Raw genomic sequence first — 27,183 nt, 5'->3', positions numbered from 1 at the left:
GATCCTATGGATTGTAACCCGCCAGGCTCCTCTGTCCATGGGCATCTCCAGGCAAGCATACTGGAGTGGGTGGCCAATCCCTTCTCCAGAGGATCTCCTCCACCCAAGAATTGAACACACGTCCGTTATGTCGTCTGCATTGGCAGGTGGGTTCTTTACCACCTGGGAAGCCCACTAATCACTGGGATCTAGTTTAAGTGTATAGTCCCATTCAGGGAGTCTGGCATAAGTCCAAGCTGGTCCATGGACCACATTTCAAGTAGCAAGAGCCTGTAGCATTATGGTGCCCAAGAAAGCTCGATCTATCTTTCAGAGCTCAAGTGGGATTCCCAGGTTAAGAAGTAAAGATACTCCTCTTTGCTCCTGCCATCACCTTAACTTTCTCTAGCTCCTGGATTCATTAGTAAGGGTTAGAGAGAAAAGAAAAATAACAATAGCATTCTTAATTGGATCCCTGAAAGAGATACTGCATTTCCACTGATTAAGGCAATTAAAGGTGCAGACGCTGCTGCTCAAAAGCTGACATCTTCAGGTGTCTCATAACAAAAATTAATACCACTGCTAGCTCTGCCACCTAGTCATGCTGTAAAGTAAATTAATTACTGCATCCAAACTAATAATAACAGTGCAGGCAGAGTTGTAGCAATCTTGTGGCTTACCATTGGAGACTGAGCAGGGACTTTTGCCTCTCTGCTACCCATGAGCGCAACCCAGCAATTGCTGACTGTAACATTTCTATTGTATAGTTTATGCTAAATATGCATATCTTAATTGCATTAGTCAAAATAATTAGCTAATGTATTTTTGCATAATGACAAGGTAAGCAAATATCACCATAGCTCAGTGGTTCTTGCATGAGTAAATTTGGAAAATTAATAGACTCCCAATTTCCTAATTATCTGTCTTTTATTCCATGCTCAAACAAAGAAATGCTACTGCACACTCCTGGGCATCGTGTAATTTAGTTTGCACCTTGAAAAATTTAAAGCACCTGTATTTGTTTTTTTCTCCTTTGGCAGGAAAGTGATTTAAGGAAAAATCAAGATCCCTCCTTCTATCAGCCTTAAATCAAAATGTAAAGGAAGCCGTGGATCAATACATTGTAATTTCTATGTGCAAGTGGGACTTTGGATGACAAGACATTAGTGCATCAGAAAGTTATTATAAAGCTGAAATGGTCAAAATTCTTCCCCAAAGTGACAGTATGCAGCAGGTGCTTGAGTTCTGAATGTATGTAGTGTTTCTTCCCACTGTTTGTTTGCAGATGACTTCCCAGTTTGGTTTTGCGGTTTCCCATTTCTTCACAGCTACTTGGCAATGGTGAAATTCTTGCTGCTGAACGCAATTGTCTTTAGTGAGGACAGTGTGGTTACTGGGAAGCAAGGCTCACTGTTTTGATTAAAAGGCCGGGTGGGCCACAGCTGGGTTCCTTTGGGTTCCATCAAATCTCTTTGGGCTTATGACGATGAACCCGACTCGTACTCTGTGCTACCCTACAGCGCATCCTGATCGAACGGAGCCTGGCCATTCCAGCTGAAGGGCTTGGCTCTTCTTCACTCTTTATGAGACCACGTATCCTTGACCTGCTAATCTAATGCATAAAGAAGACAGAAATCTACCCAAGAAGACTCTTGAGCAATAGGCTAGCAGCCTCTTGAGAACTTAAAACACTCTTGCCTGTTTCTTCTGATGGCAGGTCTCAGGGCACTGCTCAAAAGGAAGAGTGTTCCAGGGCCTAAAGCCTACCACATCTGGATGAAACCCTCACGCCAAGCCCTAAACCACCAATCTAACAATAGCCGAGTCACTTAGGGAAGAAAGCAGCTGGGGGAGGATTTCCCTGAAGTTTCTGATGAATCTTTAGCATTTTGAAGGCTTATAGGCAAAACAGTCTGCAGCCTGAGAAGCCAGGAGACCTTCACTGTTGACACTTTACCTCTAAACAAGCTCCGATTGGATCAATTCCTGCGGCAGGTGCAGTATTTGTCAGGATTCCAGTCTTGAGACCACTTGGGCTGCCTGTCAGTGAACCTCATGTAGGTATCTGGAGTAGGAAGCAGCTGTGGGCTGCAACATCCTCAGGGATTGTATTCACCTCCATGCTCACATGCAAATCTCTAGGAACTATACAGGGAACGTATGTAGAATTTGTTTTAATTTGTATATGGGAGTGTAACAGGCTTTAATTACGATGAGGAAAGAGATGAGAACATGCTCATTGATGTGAAGGAGCCCACAAAGATGGAACATCCAGTTTCCTAGGAGGATAGCTGGTAAAGAGGAAAAAGCTTGAAAGCTCAGCTTGAAGCATAGACCTCAGCCAATGAGAAAGGAAAAGCTGTTCATTGCTGATCAGGCACCAATTTACCGTAAGCACAGTTGAACACAGGAGGTAAAAGGAAAGAGAGAGCAAAGGATGAAGGCTTAGAATAAAAACCTACGTAGGAAGAGAAACAAAGGTCATATGTCTCAGATGGACATTCTGAGAAATGCCACCTCCCACCACAATTATCAAGATAAAAATATAAAGATAAAAATAATGAGAAGTTAGACTAGAGGATGGAAGGACATCACCAAAGTTGAAATTAAATTTGGTTTAAAGTTTAAATTAAATTAAATTTAATTTAATTTTAAAGCCAGGGCAGCAGAGGATGAGAAGGTTGGATGGCATCACCAAATCAATAGAAGTGAACTTGGCCAAACTCCAGGAGATAGTGAGGGACAGGGAAGCCTGGTGTGCTGCAGTCCATGGAGCTGCAAAGAGTTGGACATGACTTAGCAACTGAACAAGAGATGAAAATAATGGGGAAGAGAGGACAGAGGACCTGATGGATGAAGGAAGAGGCTGTCCTGTCCCCATGCCCTGTGGATCAGCTTCTTGCTGCCTCGGATACGAGGAGAGGCCATTCTTGTGTCTGAGTTATGCAGAACCTTTTAACCAGATTAAAAGTCAAGAGCAAAAGAAATAGGACATGCTTCCCATCCTTTCCTTAACTCCCCAGAATCTTTAGGAGAGGCAACTAACTTCATAACAGTTAGACAACCGCAAGTGGCTCAGTAGTAAAGAATCCATCTGCCAGTGTAGAGGAGGCAGGAAACACGGGTTTGATCCCTGGGTCAGGAAGATCCCTTGGAGGAGGAAATGGCAACCCACTCCAGTATTCTTTCTGGGAAATCCCACGGACAGAGGAGCCTGGTGAGCTATAGTCCATGGGGTTGCCGAGAGTCAGACACAGCTGAGCACGCATACAAACACAGGCTCCCCCCGAGCCCTCATAGGAATAAGAAAGGATCCCATAAGTGCTGAAGGTGGCTCAGAGAAGGAGGGGGTGCGGCAGACAAGGCTGGAGAAGGAACAGGAGCCAGGTCACATGTGACATTTTCTGTACTATCTGAGGAGTTTGAATTGAATACTGAAGATAGCTGACAACCAGTAAAGCATATGGTCAGCAAATCAATTGGAAGAAGCCATCAGAATTAGAAGCTTTCCCAGGAGAGTAGCCAACCTTTACTTGGAAAATGTGGAAGGCATATTTTTTTGCCTTCAAAGAGATAATATTCTTGAGTTAGGTAGCTGAATATTTTTTTTAATCCCAAATAACAGAACAAAAATAGAGAAGCCACATCTCTGGAGAAGCAGAACATGATTAACATACAGATCCCTGCTACTCAAAGTGTGGTCCATGGACCCGCAGCATCAACATCACCTGGGATCTCGGTTAGAATGCAGAAGCTCAGGCCACAAGTCCCACGGGCTTGAATCAGAATTCGAAAAATAACAAAATCTCCAAGTGATCGCTGCAAAGTATGCACGACTGAGAGAACTTGCAAAAAAACACTCAGCACAAAGCTGTCAGTGGAGAGCAAAGATTTTGTGAAGGAAGAGTAACATTTAGTTCAGTAGGGGTTGGCTTTGTTATCTACAGTAAGTCTGGTGCTTCAGTGCATTTCGAGAGACGCAGAACAGGTCTCCTGCAGAAACAGAGAGCAGATAAAGGGAACAGCTGTCAGATTCTCCAAGTACTCACTCAGTAGGAACTTAGAACCTTAGGAAAAGGGAAGAAGAACCTTGGGTTCCTTGAGAAAACAGGACTTGTATTAAAATTTAGACAGGTTTGTTTCTTGTGCACCTGGGTTGGAGAAACAGTTCCTTGCTTGTTGCATTAGTTGAACCAAGAGAGCTTTGGGAAAGGCAGGATGGAAGGGAAGGGGGGAGACGGGATTCCTGAGGTACAGCTTCCCTGACCCACACCCTACTCAAGTGACTGCAAAAATCCAAATCTTCTAGAATCTTCCTCGATTAACTAGTTCTGGAATCTTCATTAGAATTTTCCAGTGTCATCCAAACCATTCAAGAGTCCAAAACGTGTGTGGACTGACTGTTGCCAAACTTCCTGTTCTAGCCCATCTCAATCCCCATCCCCTGCTTTAACCCATCACAGTGGCGCCATATTGAACTGCTCAGTTCTCTCCCCCTGTTCACCTCTTTCTTCTCCACTTAGTGATGCTCTTTACACTGCCCCCTCTTCTTGCAACAGCCCGTGTCCCTTCATCTTGAACAGCATTCGGTAGATTCCTACTCAGGCTCTGAACTTCAGCTCACACCTCCCTTCTCCTCTATGGCAGCGTTAGGCACACGGCGTTGGCTCCTTCCCCGGTGCCTCATCCATTGTGCTATCCTAGCCCTTATTTCCCTGTTGTAATTAATAGTCATCATGTGTGCTTCCTGCTAGACTCTAGCTTCCTTGATGCAGTGAACATATCTTATTCTTGTATTTCCAATCCCTGTCATTATACCTCGGACATAATAGATGCTTAATAAATACGAATTTAATGAAAACACATGAATACGTGAGCATACGAATACATGAATAAAGGATGAATGAAATCAGATTGTTGAGGGCCTCAAGTGCCAGGCAAGGGTAATTGGAATTTATCGTGCAGCTGTTGGCAGGACAATGCAGTAGTAGGGTGTGAGTGAGATGCTCTGATTCAGCTCACATGTTAAAAAGCAAAATCAGGAAAAAAAGAAAAACAAGTGCATAGAGGAAAAAAAAAATTCAGTGAGAAAAAAAAAAAACCAGCAATAAAAATCTGCAAACTCATTCTGTAGGAAAAATGTCTCATCTCTGCATCTGGAGATCTGGGCAGTTCTAGGTGACAGGACTGTGACGTGCTGTTTCATTGGTACATTCCTTGCTCCTTGTCAGGTTCTCCGGTAACTCAGTGAAAGGCAAACACACTAAGGCGTGGTGGCCTCACACAGTTATCTGCTCTGGTGTGTTCTGATGGTGGGTGGGTGTGATCTCAGATGGCTTTGCCTTTCCTCTCTTGTTTCCAAGATTATTCTTATGTGGGTTATCAGACACACAACCCAAAGGAGGTGCCGTGTTTGGAGTGCTAACTCCAGATGTGCTTGGGCTCCTATGCCAGCACCCGTGGGACACGCGGTCACGGGACAGGCCTTTCCTTTCGCAGGCACGTGGACAGAGCCTTTGAGTGACTTCTGCTTCTGTTGTCAGTGGAGTTGCGGGGACCTTGGGACAGTGAACGCATTTAACAGACTTGCGATCTCCTTGGTTCTATGTTGCCCTAAGCCTTCAATGTATTTATTACAGGGTGACGATTAGAGCAAGGAATAAAGTCGGGGGTCTTTCAAGATCGATTCCAAACTTGGGGAAGCATGCTGTGAATTTGGCAAATCGGTTCTGTCTGGGGGAAACTTGGAAAGCTCTCAACACAGCATTCTTAATGTAGGGCCTCAGTTCCTGTGGCAGCTTTGACTGGCTGTGGGATTCTTAATTCAGGTCTCGGTTTTTTTCGGAATGTTCTACTGGGCTGTTAAACAGCTGCTGTGTTTAACCACAGATGTGGGTGCATTTTATGGATGTGATTCCTGTGTGTATGTGTGTGTGTGTGTGCCAATAAACAAACATGTATATATTTAAAACCAATATTGACACAGTGTTAAGACTGAAATCTTTGCAGTCAAATCAGGAAATTCCAAAGTTACATTTCCTATAACACCATCCTTTTGGTCCCTTGCAGATCCTGTCTGTTGCACCACATCCATTTAACTCCAAAAACACGTGAGGATCGACTGCTCCAGACCCTAAACTTGCTGAAGTCATTTTACAAATTCTTTGATTTTTGAGAAGTTTTGATTTTACATCTTAGTTTCATGTTAACAAATCAAACTTTGATTTGGAAAGGTAGGAGAGAAACAAATAAAGGAATCAGGAAAGATGTTTTCTTAGATGAGTCGGAAAAGAGACATGCCTAGTTTTATCCTCTGGTTAAGAATCTTTACCCAAATGGAAGCTAAAACCGCAGAGGAAATGTTTCTCATCTCAGGCTCAACACTCATTGTTTCAACTTTCTATACTCAAAAATAGGAAACCATTTCTCTTCAAAATTGGCTTCCTTTCCCTTCCTTAATGAGGACTACAATCTTGCCAAATTCGAAGTTCACAGCTTCAGTCATTTTTGAATTGCAGAAGCACAGATAAAACATTTTGATTTTTTTTTATGATGGAAAATATGCCATTTTCCCCATCTAGGTGTATGGTAATAATCTCAGATGTATCACATCAAAGTTTCTATTTGAATGAGTTCTCTGGTGTCTAAAGTGCTATAAGTAGCAGCGGTGGCTTTTGCTGGGTGATTGCATCTTGTCTAACGGCGACCCATCCACTTGGTTCCCTCTCACGGCCATTATCTGGTCGGGGTGATTTGTCAACAGGTGTTGATGGGTGGCGGACAAGACCTGGGAGTTACTCATCTGACTCTTAACCGGGTGCCCTCCACGTTCTCACTTTTGAATCTCACTGTTTATTATGTTTCTGCCTCCTTTTTCCCTGCTTCCGAAATCTTCTGAGAGTTGCCAGAGAATACGAGACAAATTGTGCAAATTAAATGTCAGGAAGTGGTGCATTAGTAAGTGAGCTTTTTGCCATCCATGGTACAGCCGATTCCCCTCTCTTGAAGCCAAATACTTCTCCAAATTGGAGTAGTCTTGATGAATTTCTTTTTTTTTTTTTTTTTAAGTTAAAGTATGACAGCTGCTTATTTTCATTTTTGTTCATCTGGTGAAACCAGAAGGGGCCCAGAGAAGTCATTACTGTCCACTGTGTGAGGGGCTCTAGGAAATGCGTTGAGGGTAGAATGCATGAACAGTATTGTTCACCATATGTAGACTAGAAACATCCTTATGTTCAGGGTCCGTGGGTAAGAGGGGGAGTGTGTTATAATTAACTGTATAGGACATATGGGGGACTAGAAAGTTTACTCCTTGGAGACTAGTTTAGTTATAAAATCAAACAAACAATGAAAACAGAGTCAATTAACAATGGCTCTATCACATGTTTTCGCGGACTGCCTGCGGTTCGTGGGAAGCCCCCATGGTCGGGGGCCGAGCCATGTCCTGACCCTGGACCCCTCTTTTCTGGACAAGGCAGGGCAGGGTATGTCAGAGGAAGCGAGCCAGTTCATAAGAGGGCGGAATCAGTAGAGACAGGGTGAGGGAGAGAGAGAGAGAGATGGATTTTATCTGCCAGTGAACGCCCTCTCTCTGTCTTCACCAAGGACCGCTAAAAGTCTACGAGTGACTTCTTCCCTCAGCGCCTGTGTTGCAATGGCCACCTGAGGATCATCTGTCAACATGGCGTCTGTCCCACTGTAGGCTCACCAAGAACTGGGTTAACACGCCGCGATCTGCTTCCTGTCACTCCATTTCTGGGGACCAGGCAGTCTCACTGACTGAATCTGACAGAAAAAGACTGGTCTGACTGGGAGCTTGTGTTCTCAGGACAGCAAATGTTTTAAACCTGATGACTCTGACCTTCCTCAAATCCAGACAAGCCTCTACGCTTCTCAGACATGCCCCCTGCCAAGACAGAAGGCAGACAGGGCCAGACCCGGAGACTGCAGACAAGAAGGGGGTTTGTGGAGTGTTTCAGCAAGATAGTCTTTCATCCACTCGGCTGCATCTGATGCCTTCCAGATATTTCTTGAAAAAATGTTCACAACTTTGAGGGCCTCATTTAGTGTTAATAGGCACATTTGCAAAACGTAGACTTACCTTTCAATGACTGTATTACAAATCATAGAAACATCGGATCCCATCCATTTGCTGTTGTCACTAAGTCACATCTGACTCTTGGGGATCTCATGCACGCCAGGCTTCCTTGTCTTTCACTATCTCCCAGAGTTTGCTCAAACTCATGTCCATTGAGTTGGTGATACCATCCAACCATCTCATCCTCTGTTGTCCCCTTCTCCTCCTGCCTTCAGTCTTTCCCAGCATCAGGGTCTTTTCTAATGAGTCAGCTCTTCACATCAGGTAGCCGAAGTATCGGAGCTTCAGCTTCAGGGTCAGTCCTTCCAATATATATTTAGGGTTGATTTCTTTTAGGATTGACCATTTAGATCTCCTTGCAGTCCAAGGGACTCTCAAGGGTCTTCTTCAGCACCACATTTCAAAAGCATCCGTTTTTCAGCACTCAGCCTTCTTTATGGTCTAAATCTCACATGCATACATGACTACTGGAAAAACCATAGCTTTGACTATACAGACCTTAGTCGGTAAACTGATGTCTCTGCTACTTAATATGCTGTCTAGGGTTGTCATGACTTTCTTTCTAAGGAGGAAGCATCTTTTAATTTCATGCCTGCAGTCACCTGCAGTCTCAGTGATTTTGGAGCCCAGGAAAATAAAATCTGTCAGTGCTTCCGCTGTTTCCCCTTCTATTTTCCATGAAGTGATGGGATTGGATGCCATGATCTTAGTTTTTTGAATGCTGAGTGTTAAGCCAGTTTTTTCACTCCCACCAGTCGCTTGCTCAAAAACCTTCCATGGCTCCCTGTGGTCCTTAGCATAAAGTTAAAACTGTTAGCAGAGCTTAGATGATCCTTCTTTCTCTGGTCCTTTTGTGTTTTCATCTTCATCTTTCTTTACCCACCTCACACTCCAGACCCTACTGATGTTTTTAGTTCCCAGAGACTCTCTAAAGCCTTCCTTGACCCTCCTCATCCTCCTCCTCCCTTTCTGCATCTTTTGAATTTGGTTCAGTGTCTCTGCCATGTTGTCATACAGTCTTGAGTAGTTTTTAATACTTCAGTTGTAATACTTACCTTATTTCCTGTATTTGTTTGGTTGTTTGCCTTTCTAACTACACAATAACAGTATCTGTGAGATTCAGGACCACCTTGTCTGTCTGGTTCCCCCGTGGAGCCCTGTATATAGCACAGTGCTTGGCACATAGTGAGTACTCAATGAATATTTGTTAAGTATATGAATGAATAATTTTTATTAGAGAAAAGATTCAATGACCACTTATTAGTCTAAATCACTGCGACTCCAAAATCACTGCAGACAGTGACTATGGCCATGATTTCTTTTATAAAATTAATTCTAAAAATGTATGTTCTTGCTAATTTACCTTAACTTTGTTCTCTTTTGAGCTCTCTTTCTTTTGGAAGTTTCAAAATGGTCTTTGGGCCCAAAGTATTAAAGCTGTGACCTGAAAGATATGAAATAAAAGTCCCTTGGAGTCCATAGAACGCTGTCTAAATTCCATAGTCCTAGGGCTGCTTTATAGGTCAGACCCTCTTATAAAAAAAAAAAAACCCTTGGAGCATTTGAATTCTTTATTTTATTTTTAAAATGAATTAATTAATTAGTCTGCGCTGGCTTTTTGTTGCTTTGTGAGGGCTTTCTCTAGTTGCAGAGAGTAGGGGCTATTCTCTAGTTGTGGTGTGAAAGCTTTTTTTTTTTACTTAAATTTATTTCTTTTTAATTGGAGGATAATTGCTTTACAATGTTATGCTGGTTTCTGCCATACATTTACATGAATCAGCCTTAGATATAGGTATGTCCCCTCCCGCTTGAATATTTTACATTGGTTCTAAAATGTACCCACTTCAAGTGAAATTTTGTTGTATCATGAATGTCTGCACGGTTCTGTTTTGGTGCCCAGAGATTTGTGTTTTTAACGGAGATGGGCAGCCAGGAGCACACACTCTGGGATTCTGCATCTCAGTTGATGCGTGAAGGAGTGGAGAAACTCAATAGTCAGGGCATAGCATCTTGAGGCTTATCCAAAGCTGTCCCTTGGAGAAGGAGCAGGCAGGGGCTCTGCCTACAAAAGGTTTGCTCTCGGCCAACACTGATGCCTAAAACACTTTTCACTGGAGTGCTCTTGCGTGAGTGTGAAGTTGCTTCAGTTATGTCCGACTCTTTGCGACCCCATGGACTGTAGCCCACCAGGCTCCTCTGTCCATAGGATTCTCCAGGCAAGAATGCCGAAGTGGATGGCCATCCCCTTCTCCAGGGGATCTTCCTGACCCAGGGATCAAACCTGTGTCTCCTGTGTCTCCTACATCATAGGCAGATTCTTTACTGCTGAGCCACTGGGGAAACCCTCTGATTCCTTTGGTTGCTTAAAAAAAAAATCTGAGTTTCTTGGCCCATATTTGTCCAGTTCCTCCTTTCCTCATCACAATTTCTGTGGCATTTTCCCTCCTCTGATGGAGGTATACTGTACAAAGATTTTCCCAGGTGAAAAAAATCCAGGGGAAAAATTGGACAGAAAGCCTGGCTCAGGACCAGAGTGGATTTAACCCATATTTGAAGTCTCACTTTCAGTAACTGGTGAGGGTGATACTTCTGGAGTGTAGGAACCAGCTGGTATTAGCAAAAGTGTGAAGATCTGCTGATGGAGAACGGGGCAGGGAAGGTTTGTGGGTGTGTTTCAAAGTCTGTTGGATGCAACTGGTTTAATTTCCTTTGTTCATCTGCTTCAGTGTTTGCAGTGATTTGAGAGGACGGTTTGCTCCCCCCTCCAACACTTTTAGTGAAGTGTGCTGATACTGTCACTCATTAGGCTGTCAGCAGGATATAATGTTGTACATTCCGTTTACATTAGGAAATCCTCTCTTAGAGGACAATGCAAGATACAGCCTCTGGTTCTATCTAGAGCTCAAGCTTGAGAGAGACAGAGGTAGAGACAAAGAGAGTCAGAAACAGAGAGAAAGGGGCAGGGGGCAGAGCCAGTGGGAAAAAAATGGGCAGAGATAAACAGAGTTACAAAGACAGGACAAACCCGCACCAAGAGAGTTGGAGAGCCAGAGACAGATGGAAACAGAGAGACCGAGGGAAAGAGAGCAACTAAACAAGATGCACAGAGAATTGCAGAGAATGAGAATGTGGAAAGGAAAGAAGAAAGAGAAGAGGGCAGAGAGGAGGAGGGTAGGAAGGGGAGAGATGGAAAGCAGAGGGGGGCTGGAGGAGAGGGAGGGAAGAAGGGGACAGGGGAGGGCGAGGGCAGGGAGGCAGAGGATCCTCCACGAAGCCTCCGTCTTATTTTTTTAAGCTGCCACGATATTTGGGGCCACTTATTTGTACACAAGATTTTACCAGCAATCAGAACCCAGGGAGCATGGAGAGGGAAGAGGCTGCTGCCCTGACTCACTGACTCCTCAGAGCAGTCACAAGCAATGAGGCAAGAAAGCGAGGGAAAGAGTGGTTAAAAAAAAATACTTTAAGAAACTCCAGAAAGTTTATGCACAAATCTATCTTGTCTTTGGCAGCAACTTCTCAAAAGTGATCTGCAGAGTGAATTTCACCTCTTGAATCCAGATTCAAGATGGTTCCCCTGGAAGATGTGCAGGCTCTCCTTGGAAGAACCTGTCTGTGTTCACCTTGTTGCCCGTTGTTCCCAAGTTCAGGGTATATGTTCTAGTCAGGACAGTTTTGGTCTCAGAGGAGAGGAACCCACTCAAGTTAAAAGGGAACCAAGTGTTGGGAGGTTGGGATTGATGTATGTGCCTTGCCATGTGCAAAACCGATAGCTAGTTGGAACTTGCTGTATAGCACAGGGAGCTCAGCTCGGTGTACTGATGACTTAGGGGGTGGGCTGGGGAATGGAAGAAGGGAGGTCCAAGAGGGAGGGGATATATGTATAGACAGCTGACACACTTTGTTTTATGGCAGAAACCAATCCAGCATTGTAAAACAATTATAGCTCAATTAAAAAAAAAAAAGGGAACAGGGTAATAAGAATGGCTTCCTAGGTGGCACAGTGGTAAAGAATCCTCCTAATGCAAGAGACATGGGTTCGGTTCCTGGGTTGGGAAGATGCCCTGGAGTAGGAAACAGCAACCCTTTCAGTATGAGTGCCTGAAAAATTTCATGGATAGAGCAGCCTAACAGGCTGCAGGTCACGGGTTCATAAAGAGTTGGACTTGACCAAGCACACGCAGCTCACCATTGAGCTCTTGCTGTGGGGCAGGAACGATGTTAAGTCCTTTAAATGTAATGTTTCATTGTGTCCTCACAGCAGCTCTATGGAGTAAATATATTTGACAGACAAGGAACAGAGAAGCAGAAAAGTAAAGTGATTCTTCCTAGGTTCTCTAGGGTTTGAATCCAGGCAGCAAGGATGCACTGCATGTGATACAGATGATAATAGCTCAACAGATCTATCAGGTATCTATCTATCTATCATCTGTCTATCTTCTCATTGAGAAAACCTGATCATTTGCTCTCCAAGGCAGTTGGAGTTCTAAAGAATAGATTCAGTGTCTATCTGCTTCCCTGATTCTTCCCAGGGCTTTGAATGGGGTTGTAGATATTAGCAAGAGACTAATACACTCCATACACTGGAGAAGCAAATGGCAACCCACTCCAGTATTCTTGCCTGGAGAATTCCATGAGCATAAGAGCCTGGCAGACTACAGTCCATGGGTTCACAAAGAGTTGGACACAGCTGAGCGACTAACACTGTCACTTTCACCATACAATCATCCTTGATGTTCTACAGAAAAACTCAAGTATCTTGGAAGCTCAGTCTACCTGCCTGGTCCTTAAAATGTCTTACAGTAAAGATTACTTCACCTCTGCATTGGCCAGTGGGACTGGAGGTGGACCAACCCTGGGTTAAACTGTTTAAGGTGTTGGATTTTAACCTTGGAAGCTAGAACTTGACTTCCAAGACAGCATTTGCCAAAATGTGTTCTTTCAAACATCAGTTTTATGAGATGTTACATAAATGAAAGTCTTCAGGATCAGGAATAGTTAGGAAATACTGGGTTCATCATGTTTTGGAAGGTTTCTTTTCTGCAGAATTTCTTCTTAGAAACGATGTATATGAACATTTGGGTCATTTCAACAGGATTGTCTTTCTCCTCCCTTCTCATCTACCTAAATGCATGCATTGCCTACTTTTCCCTGGGTAGCTCATTTTGTACTCATCACATACTGCCTCGATTTCGTTATTTAATATCTCATGAATCCTTGTTTACTTGCCCACCTAGATTGTGAATCTCTTGTATTTAGGGACCTAAACTTTCTTGTAGTTTAAGCCTAGCACTGGGTTATTTAGATCGTTAAGTTCGAGTTTAAAAAAGTTCATTTAGATCATGCAGGCATGCGTGCTGTCACTTCCGTTGTGTTCGACTTTTTGCAGCCCCGTGCACTGCAGCCCACCGTGGGATTCTCCAGGCAAAATTCCTGGAGTGAGTTGCCCTTTCCTCCTCCAGGGGATCTTCCCGACCCAGGGATTGAAACTGTCTCTTATGTCTCCTGCATTGGCAGGTGGGATCTTTATCACCAGCACCGCCTGGGAAGCCCTGAATCTGGGTTACTTTCTACTAAACTCTGCCCTGATTGAGAATTAGTCCTGAGATATTAATACCTTGATACTTCCAGCCTGTGAAACAGTATGGCTGGAAAACCCCTCAGGCAGAGAGACAATGGGGAGCCATCAGAGGGCATTGGAACGCCACGGGGACCCCTGGAAATAAGGGCAGGGCACTAGTGATGACCTGTCACGTTATTTAAGAACAGCATTATTTACCTGACCTACCTTATTCCTAGCAGTTAAAAAATACACACTCCTTCAGTCTTGTACCAAAACTTAAATGAGCAGCTTTCTTGTCTGGGCTGGCACATTTGCTTAGATTTCTTCCTGCTTCTGGAATCAACTGCTGCAAATCTCCCACTGCCTCACAGTGGGAAACTGTCCCATCAGCAAGATCGCGATGTGATTTCTTCATCAAAGGTCATTACCGATTATCTTATAAAGAACTGACGCTTCAGTCATGCCCTGATTTTTATCTTTTTTCTTTTTAAAGGTAAATCTTTTTAATTTCATTATTGTCATGTCAAGAGGGTTAGATATTAAAATCAGCAACTTCACCTCAGCCTCTTGTTATTGCCCCACATTTCATTTGTCATTTTATGTCCTGTTCTGGAGAAGATCATGGCTTCCCAGGTGGCGCTAGTGGTAAAGAACCCACCTGCCAATGGAGGAGACTTAAGAGACCCGGGTTCCATCCCTGAGTCAGGAAGATCCCCTGGAGAAGGGAATGGCAACCCACTCAGTATTCTTGCCTGGAGAATCCCATGGACAGACGGTCCCCAGCTCTTTGGCTGGCCTGGATCCCTCATCCTACCAGCAGGAGATGATGGCGTCCACCGGAGGTGTCATCACCACTCTCAGCATAACTAGCTCCTAGAAGGAGGGAGGCCTGCTTGGTTATTAATGCGGATTGTTTCCTGCCTGACACCCTGGCTTTAGACTTCCACCTCCTAAGACCTCTTACAAAGACCAGGGCTGCTGCTTCTGCTCCGTGTTGCCTTGACTGGATCCTCCGCATAGGAATTCACCCCCCTCTACCCCAGCTCTGGACACATTTTGCGGCAGTTCTCTTATACCTCTTGGCACTTAGGAGTTTGCCTTCCTCTCCAAATTAAGGATTTCTGGACGCCCCATCTTTCCTCTTCTCACGCACTCAGTACGTCGTCTGCCGTTTTTAGATATTCGGTGAATATAATGAGTTTAACTGAGTTGGAATTTGGAGGAAGAAAATCCTCCCTGGTCCTTTTCCCTTTGTTGCAGGGTTGAAATGTGTCATAGATGGATGTCTGGTGGCCTTTCTGGGAGTGTCACAGCACCGCTGCACCAGACACATGTCAGCCAGGCCTGGAATTTACACTAGGAGAGACATTCATGTCCAAAGAAGTTTTTGGTAAAAAAAAAAAAAAAGAAAGAAAGCAGAGACGGCATAGTGTCTTAATTGCTACCCATGAGTATTAAGTTGAACTGTAGGAAATTACCATTGTTAAGGTCATCAGTGGTGGTTCCCACCTAAGGTCTTAGCCTGGTTAGTAGACATATGGGCAGGTGAAGATGTGGTAAATGGCATTTCCACAATTGTTGGAGGCAGGCTGCTGTGGGGTTTGTAGGAAGGGGCCCCAGGAAATAAAGTTAACTGGTGGAAAGAGGGTAATAAAGACAAGACGGGTATAGTGCAAAGCGCGTTTCCCCAAACCCTATGAAGTTGGCTCAGGCCACTTCTGTCGCAGCGGGCCAGGGCATCCAGAGGGCTGCTGCGCTAAGTAACGGGAGGTCCACCTTGCTTTCTTGCTGCTTCCGTTTCTTAGAGTGGGCAGCTCAAGGGTATTAGCCGAGAGAGAGTGGCTCTTCTTGAACAGACACCTGTAGTTGCAAATCCCTACTTTATGCAGGTAACTTTTGGCCCCAATTAAATGCTGGCCACCCACAAATATTCGCTGGTTGACATCATAAGCCAAAACCAAAGTCAGGTTAACATCACCAGCACCTACACCCTCTATTTACTCATGGGGGTACCTAAGTCCTCTTCAAGAGAAAAGATGCCAAACTCTGTTGTCAGTTTGCGAAAAAGTAAGTGCAACCAGAACCACAGATGCAATTGCCCCAGTGAGTCAAAACCCAACTGGCCAAGGCTTTAACTTAATCTGAATCAGCAGGGTGCTTGAATATGACCCTTGGTTCACGAGACTCTCAGATATTCAGATGTTATAATTAGATCCCACTGAGCGAGAAAGGAGACGTCAGCATTTACCTTTGGTACCAACAAAGGGTGCGTGGATTTAATGAGGCGAGGTGGGAAAGGAAGATGTGGGAATTACACCCTGACATAGGGGAGGGGGGAGAAGGCAATGGCACCCCACTCCAGTACTCTTGCCTGGAGAATCCCATGGATGCAGGAGCCTGATAGGCTGCAGTCCATGGGGTCGCTAGGAGTCGGACACAACTGAGCGACTTCACTTTCACTTTTCACTTTTATGCATTGGAGAAGGAAATGGCAACCCACTCCAGTATTCTTGCCTGGAGAATCCCAGGGACGGGGGAGCCTGGTGGGCTGCAGTGTATGGGGTCGCACAGAGTCGGACACAACTGAAGTGACTTAGCAGCAGCAGCAGCATAGGGGAGGGGAGCAATAGCACTTCGGTGTATTTTGGGAAGGTGCCTCATCCCCAAATGGAATCTATAAAGCCAGGATAATTTAATGTTTTCTCTGAGAACTTGACCTTTCAGGAGGCCATCACATGATTTTCATAGATTTATCTGTTCTCCCTGGAACCAACATTGACAAGTGGAACTCTTCTTTCCACAGTAACCAAGAAACATAAAAATGAGGTGTTAAGGGCCTTTAGGTAATTCAGTAACAAATAGATGTGTGTTACATTTAATGACATAGTATGGTAGAGAAGCAAAACACAAACAAACAAAAAAAGGTTTCTAGATTCAGCTCTGATACTAGCTAGTGGTGAGAACTCAGATGAATTCCTTAACTGTTGGACCTTGAATTTCCTATCTGTAAAATCATGACAATGGGTTGGATGATTTCCCAACCAGTTGTACTATTCTATCATTCGAGATTATGTTGCTATCATTGTTTAACAGAGCTATTGTGAAGGGAAGTAGGCGTTTGTAAAGAAACTATTGGACAAACAATAAGCAAATAGTTGTTCTTCTTGGTCTCCGGGTTTCCTTATTTTGTCCCACCGTTGCTCTTCAAAATGCATGGAAGTCAATCAGCAGGAACGGAGGAACCCTCATCCTTAAAAGCCACTTTTGTTTTTACTTTATGAAAACAGGGGCAGGAAAGAGAAAGGGGCAATATTTAGGCACCGGATAACAGAACAAAAGGGTAAAGTCATTCAGCTGGAGGAAAGGAGCCAGAGTTGCCCAAGCTTTAATAAAGATGTGGAGAAGAAAATATCCCCTAAGAGAGTTTTTTTCTCCCTTAGAACACCTAGGAGAGCATGAACTTTTCCTGTCTCTGTAGTCCTGCCCTGCACTCTACGGGAATTGATTCAGAGAAAGGACTGCATCTCGAGTACATAATAAACATTTCCAGGAAAGGTGGGGAGCACGCGCAGAAGCAGGAAGGAGATGAAGGAAAATCAATTGCTCGGTGCTGACAACTTCTTCTTGTAATACCAGTATTCTGTCACATTGTATTAGCAGCACTTTGCAATTGTATGTGTTTTTGCTAACAGGCTGTAAAAGTGTAATCATATGAGCACTGAATGCATTGTATTAGTGGGGATGATTCGAGGGGATGTGCGCTTTATTATACCAGTATGGTGTATAGTGTGTTGCTTACTGAAGTGAGACTTATCATTTTAGTGAAAAAATATTTATTATTTGTTTGTTGTGGCGCTGGGGCCTTCCAGGGAAAGCTGCTTGTTTCTCTTGAGGTGGGGGGAGGGAAGATTGTCTCCACTCATCTTCTCGCTCCACTCTGTAGAGCCAAGCAGAGTGATCCTGAAATTGGGATTTAAAAAAAAAAAAGAATCACTCGGAGTGCCAAGTTCCCAACCATCTGAGAAAGCAATGGCTCTGCTTGGATTTCCAAACAGCATTTGTAAAACCAATGGGATGGTTGCTGCAAAGCATCTTCTGCACAGAAAGTTGAAGGAACAAAAGGGAGGGAATTTCACACGTATGTGGGAGTGACTGTGAACTGTACAGATCCTTCGGGGAAGGGATGTTCAGAGAAAGATGGGCTAGAATTAGAGATAGCATGGAGGGAGGCATGCAGGATCCTTGGGCCTGGATTTCTTGGCGTTAAAGAATTATGCAGGAGTTTCACTCTTTCCAACCCGTCCTGGAGTGAATCTGTGGCCTTTCTAGGAGGGATCTCCTGCCCGCACCGTGCAAATCGTCCAACCGCTCAGTGGACATTGATCACACATTGAATGAGTGTGCACGTGTGTGTTTGCTCTTGCTTGACTGACCTCAACTAAAATTGACACCCGGACCTGTCCTTGTAATTTGTCTGTATTTGTCACAAGACTGCTGTAACAGAGTACCATAGATTGATGACTTCAACAACAGACATGTATTGTCTCCCAGGTCTGGAGGCTGGAAGTCCAAAATTAAGGCGTTGGCAGGGTTGGTCCCTATTGAGGACTCTTTTGTGCCTCTCTCCTAGTTGTGGATGTTGTTTGAAATCTCTGGACTTGTAGGTTTTTAGGTGCATCACTCTGCCCTCTACTTTCATATCTGCATGACGTGTGTGTTTCCCTGTTGTATTAGTGGGGATGGTTCCAGGGAATGTGTGCTCTGTGATACCGGTATGGTGCATAACGCGTTGCTTCCCAAAGTAAGACCTTCTCATTTTAGTGAAGGGCCCTATGTGTGTGGCTGTATCCACACTTCCTCTTTCTGTAATGATATTGCTTCATTATAAAAAGTCATATTGGATTAGGGGCCCAGTGTGACCTTACCTTAACTACTTACATCCGCAATGACCCTATTTCCAAGCATGTTCACATTCTGAAGTGCTGGTGGTTAGGACTCCATTATACAAATGGTGAGGGTTGTGTAACAACCTCTGTTGTAATTGAACAATTGAACTCGTGACAGTACTCCACCTCTGAGAACTGTTTATAATGCACATTTTGAAACTGGTATGAATTTCCCATCTATATCCAGCGAAGTCCACCTGACAGTAGTCTCCACCATCAGGATCGCGCCTGACACGGCCACTCACCACGTGGCAGGTGCATTGTTTAGGTGCACTGAATGCATTGGTTTAGGCAACAGACTCACAGACCTAGAGAACGGACTCATGGTTGCCACAACGGAAGGATGGGGAAGGGATAGCTAGGGGGGTTGGATCAGCATGAACGCACCGCTATACTTACGATGGATAACAAGCAAGGACCTACTGTATACCACAGGGAACTCTGCTCTTTGTTACCTGCCTGCCTGGGTGGGAGGGGAGTCTGGGGGAGAATGAACATGTGTAGCTATGGCTGAGTCCCTTCACTATTCACCTGAAACTATCACAACATTGTTAATCAGCTATACTCCAATCTAAAAGAAAAAGTTAAGAAAAATAAAGTAAGTCTCTTGTAGACGCCATAAAAATTTCATTCATTTATTTAATACTTGAAATCACTATGAGCTAGTTTTTATTCATATCCTCATTTTATGGATGAGGAGATTGAGGGATAGAGGGATTAAATAAATTATCCCAGGTGACACAATGAATTCAGGTTTCAAGCCTGGACTACTGGGCTCATGAATTTCTGCATTTAACCACTGCTTTTTATAACCTCTCCTAATCGACTGAATCTGGATATAATCCTTATACAAATGTTTCCTCCCTTTCTATAATATTTATATCTAAGTTTTTCTGATAGGGCTTTACAATATAACAAAAGAACATTATAAAGCACTTTTAGACTTCAGGTCAAATGATGCAAGTGGGAATCATATTGACGTTGCGGGCCTCAGTTTGCACTTCCCAGTGGCCCAGCAGACAGTGTCATCCTTTAAAGTGGATCTTTCACTCTGTGACTTGAACACAGGCTGGAGACAGAGGAAGTGAAGACGGCCACGGGCAGGGATAGGGTGGTGTTGGCTGGGACTCCAAGTTACACTTCCTCAAAGTCATGTGGTGACTTTGACCTGTATCTGGGCTCCCATCCAAGACTGAAGTGGATCCAATCTGGCAGGCAGAGAATGCCAGCAGGTGTCTGCAGGCAGGGTGGCATTTGCAGGCAGAATAATGGAGGATCTTGGTTCCTATAGTTAGTGACTTAGAGTAAGAGTCCAGCTAGTGATGGAGGCAATGGACATAGAAGTCCAGCTCCCAGCAGAGGGTCTGGCCAGGGTGACTGAGGGGAAATAACTTATATTGAGAACCTGTTGGACCTGCCAAAAATCACTGTGGTTGTTGTTGTTCAGTCATTAAGTCATGTCTGACTCTTTGCAACCCCATGAACTGCAGCACGCCAGGCTTCCCTGTCCTTCACTATCTCCTGGAGCTTGCTCAAACTCATGTCTACTAAGTCGGTGATGCCATCCAACCATCTCATCCTCTGTCGCCCCCCTTCTCCTCTTGCCCTCAATCTTTCCCAGCATCAGGGTCTTTTCTAATAAGTCAGCTCTTCGCATCAGGTGGCCAGAGTATTGGAGCTTCAGCTTCAGCATCACTGTGAGGATATATTATTATTCACATTTCAAAAACGGACCACAGACACTTCCTGATCTTCCCTTATCTTCGCTGACAGCAAAGGACTGAGCTGGAATTTGGCCCTGTGCTGTCTAGAACAAAAGCCTGGGCTCTTTCGCTGTACTACATGGTCCAGTAGGTTTACACAGGAGGAATTAAGAGGAGCTGAGGATTCAGGCTGCAGATCCTTGGTGTTTAGTGATGAGTGGGGTTGAGGGAAGAAAGAACCCATATGGCAAACATAGACAAGAGACAGAATCCTCACGTCTATGCACAGTCACCGATGTTCTGACCACTTAGGAGTGTTTGCCAGGTACCCAAAGTGATGGGTAAAGTGATGCCTAAGTGGGAACCAAGGCAGCATTGTTGCAAAGGGAGGTTTCTTTTCTGAACCTGAAGGCACTTACAAGCCCCCACTTTTGTTTCTATCACAACTTGATACAGACAGCCTTAGGAATCCATGTGAGTTTTGCATCCACAGTTTCAACTAACTGAATCTGAGTTCTGCAGGTCCTAAGGACATAATAATTTTATTTAAAGTAATTAAAAGTGGGCTAAATTTTGCTTTGCCCATTTTTAAGTTGTTTTTTTTCTAATGTGGAACATCTTTAGTCTTTATTGAATCTGTTACAATATTGTTTCTGTTTTATGTTTCATTTTTTTGATCATGAGGCATGTGGGATCATAGTGCCCCGACCAGAGATTGAACCACTAGACCGCCAAGGAGGTCCCTATAATTTTCTTTGATTCATGCTTTCAGTATTGCCTCATATTGAATTGTACTGAACTTCATGTATGTGTTCACACAGAATTATTATATATTTGCTACGTAAATTTGCTCTTGATTTTGTGATTTTCCAATACCATCTTTTTCTAACCAAGCAGCAGGTGTTTTTTTGTATACCTACTTTATTTTGTGACCGGTATTGATGAAAATTCAATTAAGCAATTGAGTTAAGAAGAAAAGAAAAGGGAATTTATTCAAGCCAAACTGAGAACTATAACCCAAGAAACAGACTCTCAGAAGCTCTGAGGACTCTTCCACCTGTGAGAAGTTGAAGGCACAGCCATATACGTTTTTGAGACAGAGGCTCGTATGTGAAAATGACATACTGACATTTAACATAAAGTTCCCAAGGACTGCAGATAAGCATGTGCAAAGTGAGCAGCGAGTCACCGTGGCCTTATAAGGAGCTGGGGAAGAACACTATTCTCTTATGAAGTTACACTGTTGGCGTCAGAAGAAAGGAAAAAAAATTGATCTTTACATTCGATCGGGCATCCCCATCTTTGAGGAGCTTTGGTTAGTGTGTGATGTAAATGCGCTCTGCACAGCAGGGAGGGAGGGAGGAGGCCCAAACAAACAGAGAATTTTATTTTAAAGTTTTGATTAACTTTATTTTTAAATTATTTTTCATTGTGGTAAAAGTCACATAATATAAAAGACTATTTTAACCATAGCTAACCATACAAATCAGTGGCACTGAGTACATTCACATTGTGTGACTCTCACTATCATCCAGCTCCTGAATTTTTCACCTTCCTAAACAAAAACTCTGTCCCTATATGTTTAATTGTTATCATCCTGCCTTAAAATCCAAATTTCATTTCTTCATAGGTTCTGTGGGTGAACCGGAAGTGCAAAAGACAAGGTCCTGATCTCCCATGATTTATGCTTTTTTCCCCCCAGAATTTATTTTTAAAATTTTAATTGGAGTGTAGTTGATTCACAACGTTGTGTTAGTTTCAGGTGTTGAACAAAGTGAATCACTTATACCTATACATACATCTACTCTTTTTAAGGTCCTTTCTCCACATCGGTCGTTACAGAGTATCGAATACAGCTCCCTGTGCTGTTCATTAGGTCCTTATGAGTTATGCATTGTATATATAGAAGTTATATATATGTCAGTCCCTATTTTCTTATTTATCCCTTCCCTCCTCTTACTTGGTAACCATAAGTTTGTTTTCTACATCTGTGACTATATTGTAAATGAATTCATTTGTATCCTTTTTCTAGATTCCACATGTAAGTAATATCCTGTGATATCTGTCTTTCTCTGCCATGACTTATGCTTTTACACCGAGTAGAAATGGTTGACGTGTGAAAGGTAAATATCAGTGGAAGAGACAGGCAATAGAACTGCATGGTGGTTCTAGTCTGCAAAGGGGTGAGGAACGGTGTGAACACCATATGCTCCAGCAATTCAGGGGAGGGGGTCCTGCGGTGAGCTGGGCTGTTCTGGGAAGAGATCACCCTGGAAAATGGAGCAGCAGAGAGAAGGCCAGACTTGAGTGTGAGGAAGACTATACTCCACCCGCTCAGATTTTCCCTGGGAGATTTTGAACTGACCCTGAAATAGAGAAGCACTTTAGGATAGTGATTTTTTACCATCCCTTGAGTTTTTTGTGAATTTCTTTCCCCCTGAAGTAAAATCCCTTGGAAGAGCTAGAGGTTTCATGCGCGAGGAGTCCATTTTCACGTAGGTTCTCTTTAGGCTCCATAGGGGCTGCAGTAGGTATTGACAGGAGATCTCTGCTCTGAGATTTCTACCCCACGAGCCTGCTGTAAGCCTGCGAGGCTCTCTCCAGCGCCAGGGGTGGGGCTGTTAGCAGAGCAGGGGTGGAGGATGAGCTGTGAGGTCAGGCAGGTCTGGCAAGGCCTCCACTTCATGACAAACTGACAGCGTCTAGAAATAACCTAATTTTGTAATCAGCCTGTTTTTAAGCCATTATTTATGTTTCCCTATCAAAGGAACAACTGTCTTTTAACGATCTACATAACATTTAATTATAATTCAGTTATCTGATGTAAGTAATTTCAGTACCTCTTAATATAACAAATCTCCAGCGTGGAATATCTGGCTAACAAGAGATGACAGGTGGTCGTTACTCTGTGAACCTCACCATCTTTCACTAGCGCTTGCTGTGATAAGTTAAATAAACCATCCTTCAATGTGGGAAACTCCCTAGGTGGCCCTCCAGGGAAATGCAGGCACTGAGCTCCCTAGGACCAGACAAATGCTGACATCTTGGGCATGACGATGAGGCTGCCAGAGATAGCTGAGTGCTGTGTGTTATTTCAGGCTCTTGAGTCTTATTACATCATTACTAAGGCCAGAAAGTTCAGGTCAGGACAGAGCCATAATGAGGTCAAGGTCATAGATTCTGTCACGTGCAGGTTTAGTCCTACTTACTTTGCCAACAAAGGTCCGTATAGTCAAGGGTATGTTTTTTTTTTTTTTTTTCAGTAGTCATGTACAGATGTGAGAGTTGGACCATAAAGAAGATTGAGCGCTGAAGAATTGATGCTTTTGAACTGTGGTGTTGGAGAAGACTCTTGAGAGTCCCTTGGACTGCAAGGAGATCAAACCAGTCAATCTTAAAGGAAATCAACCCTGAATATTCATTGGAAGGACTGATGCTAATGCTGAAGCTCCAATACTTTGGCCACCTGATGCGAAGAGTCAACTCATTGGAAAAGACTCTGATGCTGGGAAAGATTGAAAACAGGAGGAGAAGGGGACGACAGAAGATGAGATGGTTGGATGGCATCATTGGCTCAGTGGGCATGAGTTTGAGCAAACTCTGGGAGATGGTGAAGGACAGAGAAGCCTGGTATGCTGCAGTGCATGAGGTCATAGTCAGATACGACTGAACAACTGAACAACAACAAGTTCTTGATCCTGAAGAGTCATTTTTAAAAGTAGTAAACTGCTCAGGAGAAATAGACTAACAGTTGGCCAATAAATATCATGGTTTTTAAAGAAAAGAAGTTGTATTATGGGAGAATGTCTTTCAAAAAAGTTATCTGGGGATTTCTGGACAAAGGATATGGATCAGCTCTTTTGGCAGGAGAAGCAAAGTCTGCTGATGATTTGCTCTGTGTGTAACCGTTGACCCCACATTTCCTTGTCTCCATTTGGGCATAAAATCCCCAGAGCCAGCTCTACTCAGCCACATCTTGCAGGTACGCAGCCTTGATTGGGATTGATAGGAAAACAGATGAGGAAACTCAGGAGAGCCTCAAGCGATTGTGTCCCAAGTAAATGCCTATGGGCTCGCTTGGCATCTTGGAGCCCTATCAAGGGAGCCATTTCAAGGAAAATCGGTAGAGTATCTGGATGGCCTCAAAGCTTAATTACAAAAATATCACTCCAAGCTGGAAAGGAAATTAAAGTGGAAATAAGGTCTAAGGATCAGAAACCTGGATATTAAGATCACTGGAGTCCTAGGTCCCAGCTCAGATGGCCACGCCATAGTAAGGCCATGATGAAAACCAATGGGATTGAAGAGTTTGCACATTAGGATACCATCTCTTTATATGATTGGGTGGATGGATCTATGTTGCATCAGGTATGTTTGGAGAGAAACTTATTACTTTTTTACTTGTCATATTTTCATTCACTGAATGTTTTACTGATATTTTCTAGTTATTACTGCACACATTTAATGTTCCTACTGGCCCAGCCTGTGTTCCTGATGATCTTGCTACTTTGAGCTCACACTGTTGACGATTCTTAGAATGCCTGCTTATCTTTTCTGAATGCCCCACCCTTGCCGTCTTTTAAAGCACAGCACAATAAGACTTTCACTCTTTGCCTGGATCATGTGGTTTGTACTTATAGAGGCCCTAAGTTAGGACACATTCTGTGTTCCTGTTACTTTTGTTCCAGCTCTTTTCCTGATTCATCTTTGCAACCCACACAGCTCCTTGCATATTTTAAATGTTAAAGAAAGATTTTTGAATGAATAAGTGATTGTGGGGTAAAGACTCATTTGGATCTGTGAGAAGCCTGAACTTCAGACATTTATTTCAAATTATAGAGATCCTCTGAGTCTACTTAAGTGATGGCATTTACCTAAAGCCTTAAAAATATTTATTCTCTCAAGTAGGTTAAATGTTCCCTTTCGGATCCCTTCCCTTCAGATTTGTTTCACTGGCTCAATGAGCATATTCTTTACAGATACTAACTGTAAAACATTTCACATCAGGTTTTCTCCAGATAATGACAAAATATCAGAGTGTGAATTGGTGAAGGTGTGACTTACTGGTCCAATATATTCTAAAGCCATTTAGATTTCTGCCCCAAAGTATAACTTAAATAGAAGGTTTTTTCTGTATTTGCATTGCCACCACCCTGATTTAACCCATTACTGAGTATCTTTTCCCTCATCTGCTTCAACACTTAATTGGCATCCCAATTATTCAACTATTCTGCCAATTACTCACTAGGTTTCAGCAACATTGTTTTTCAGTTCCTCTGAACTCTTAAACCAAATGAAATTACACAAAACAAAGATTAAATCAAAATAAATCTTTCCCTATAACCTCCCAGAATTCTGATCACACTGTCTTCTTGTCCTTCACAGTTCTTTATATACATATATATCGTGATTGTTTATTTCATGTCAGTTTCCCCTCTAGATTATAAGTTTCATGAAGACAGAGACTGTCTGCTTTGCTCAGCACAGTACACCAAGATACTGCCTGGCTGGAGGTAGGATGCTCAATGAATTTTTTGTTGATAGAATATAGATTCCATCTATGAGTCTTAGTTTTTCCTCTCCTGGGAGAGACCTCAGAGTCTAATTCTCCTTCCTCGGGACAGTAGAGGACTGAAGTCTGCCTTTATTCACTGCCCCACCTGCTCTAAGTTTGCAGCTCTGCGGGTTATTTACCTGATCTTCCTGGAGCACTTTTGGTCACTTTGCCATCTTCTAAAGTTACTCTAGTTGGTGTTTTGCTCTTTAAAGCTGGTACCCAGAGATGAATGTGATTTTCCACGTATGGTCTGACTGGTATACTCCTGAGTGAGACTAGCATCTTCTTCAGATGTCGTATCTCCTTTAACACAGCCTAAGTCTGCATCGATTCCCATGCAAATTCATCAGCTTGCTGCTGATTCTTGAGTCCACAGTTAAGGGAAACTCTTCAATTTCTTCATTCAATATGCTTTTAGGATGCCTTGTTGGTGTTTTGGACCCACCTCCATAACTTTGCATTTATTTTTATAAAGAATAATCATTTTACACTGCTAATTCCTAATTTTCTCATCTGTCAAAATCATTATCTTTCTTGGATTCATGTTATCTGCAAAACCTATATATTCATTCACTTAATTTTTTGTTGAACACCTACTGTCCTCTAAACTATGTATTAAATATGGCTCTTTATAAGGTGAACATGGTAGCCACCTTCACAGGCACACAGTCTGGTCACTGACATGAAATTTGAATGCTTCAGTGAAAACATAATCTTATGGCAGTCGTTTGAAATCCCTTCTAGGTACCTATCAATTAATTAAGCAGAATTTTCTAGATATTTTGTCAACCAATTAATAACCCAGCTAATGCATTATTGTTTGGCTCATTACCAGCAATCTGGATGCAAACTCTTTCCAGGCACCATTCCAGGTATAGTCAAGTCCCTTACACACAGATAAGTTCCATCCTGAAAGCACGTTTTTACATCCAGTTTGTTCATAAGTCCAACGAAGGTAGCTTACATATCCAACTAACATAATTGGCTATATAGTACTGTACTGTAATAGATTTATAATACTTTTCAGACAAAAAGTACATAAAATCGAACACATAAAAAATAAAGAAAATATTTTCAATCTTACAGTTCAGTACCTTAAAAATACAGTAGTACAGTACAACAGCTGGCATACAGGGGCTGGCACACACGTTTGCATCTTTGAAAGTTTGTTACTTGAAGTTTCTAATGTAGGGGACTCATTGTACCACACTTTTCTGTGTCAGTACACTCACACCCAAGTCTGTTTTCATGGAGACCATCTTTGACAGCCGTTCATAAAACAGTATTACTCGCCTCCCGACCACTGTCGCTCCTGTTCCCTTTGCCTGTTATTTATT

General features: G+C 43.2%; 1 long non-coding RNA gene across 1 annotated transcript in view; it reads left to right on the top strand.

Moving 5' to 3' along the window:
- The window catches only part of LOC145534736 (uncharacterized), a 176,904-nt gene extending 150,571 nt beyond the window's left edge, over positions 1–26,333 (top strand). Inside the window, exons 3-4 of the long non-coding RNA XR_014074933.1 lie at positions 23,553–24,657; positions 25,718–26,333. This is a non-coding gene — a long non-coding RNA (uncharacterized LOC145534736). The remainder of the gene's footprint in view (positions 1–23,552; positions 24,658–25,717) is intronic.
- Positions 26,334–27,183: the final 850 nt, after the last annotated feature.

This window comes from Giraffa tippelskirchi, chromosome 14 (assembly GCF_054371585.1).
Source record: "Giraffa tippelskirchi isolate mGirTip1 chromosome 14, T2T-mGirTip1v1.2.pri, whole genome shotgun sequence".
In the NCBI taxonomy this organism is placed as follows: domain Eukaryota; kingdom Metazoa; phylum Chordata; class Mammalia; order Artiodactyla; family Giraffidae; genus Giraffa; species Giraffa tippelskirchi.
The sequence above is the reverse complement of the archived record's forward strand: the minus strand, read 5'-3'. Positions and strand labels throughout refer to the sequence as shown.